This window comes from Monodelphis domestica, chromosome 5, assembly GCF_027887165.1.
Source record: "Monodelphis domestica isolate mMonDom1 chromosome 5, mMonDom1.pri, whole genome shotgun sequence".
In the NCBI taxonomy this organism is placed as follows: domain Eukaryota; kingdom Metazoa; phylum Chordata; class Mammalia; order Didelphimorphia; family Didelphidae; genus Monodelphis; species Monodelphis domestica.
In genome coordinates this window covers 319133268-319133987 of record NC_077231.1, presented here as the reverse complement: position 1 = coordinate 319133987, position 720 = coordinate 319133268, and positions in this window count along the sequence as shown.

Here is a 720-nt window from a genome sequence, read left to right as displayed (position 1 = left end):
CACCTTGTTAGCGGTACCATTGACAAAGGCTGCAAGCACCAGGACCCACTACCGTGTCAGGAAGGCATGCCACCACTGGGGCTGGCAGAGATCTGAGAAGCTCCAGAGCTTTTAGCATAGACACTGGGGCAAAGTTTTAACACACACACACACACACACACACACACACACACACACACACACACACACACACACTCACATACCCCTAGTGACAGAATGTCTGCTTGGCTCCAGAATCTGTCTACACGTTTCAGTCTAACCTGGAGCTATGTTTATGTGGATGTCAGTGAAACAAGAATGAAAGCCCAGAGCCTGCTCACCAGGGAAGGAAATGGATAGGAGGAAGAGAATGGGTCCTTCTGGCTCAGGGAGCTCCGTGCTGGACCTCCCCCAGATGCCCCAGATGAAAGGGGTGCCTCAGCTGGTCAACCTTCCAAGAATGTTTGAACACTTCTTTCTCCCGTAAGGCTGAATTGCTGCAGGAAGGATGCAAAGGGCCACTTCAGGACTCCTGCTGGGGAGGCAGGGCTGGTTTCAAGCTGGCTTTATTCTCCCCAGGACAAGGAACTTGAATGTGACCCCTGCGATTGAAAGATCCGGACTGACTTAAACTCCTGCAAAATACCAGGGCTTCCGTGTGCCAGCAGGTCGGCTCTGGACCTCTGCTATTGCCTCTGGGCTTCCAGCCTTCTCTCTGACCTCCCAGTTTAACCCTGCTTG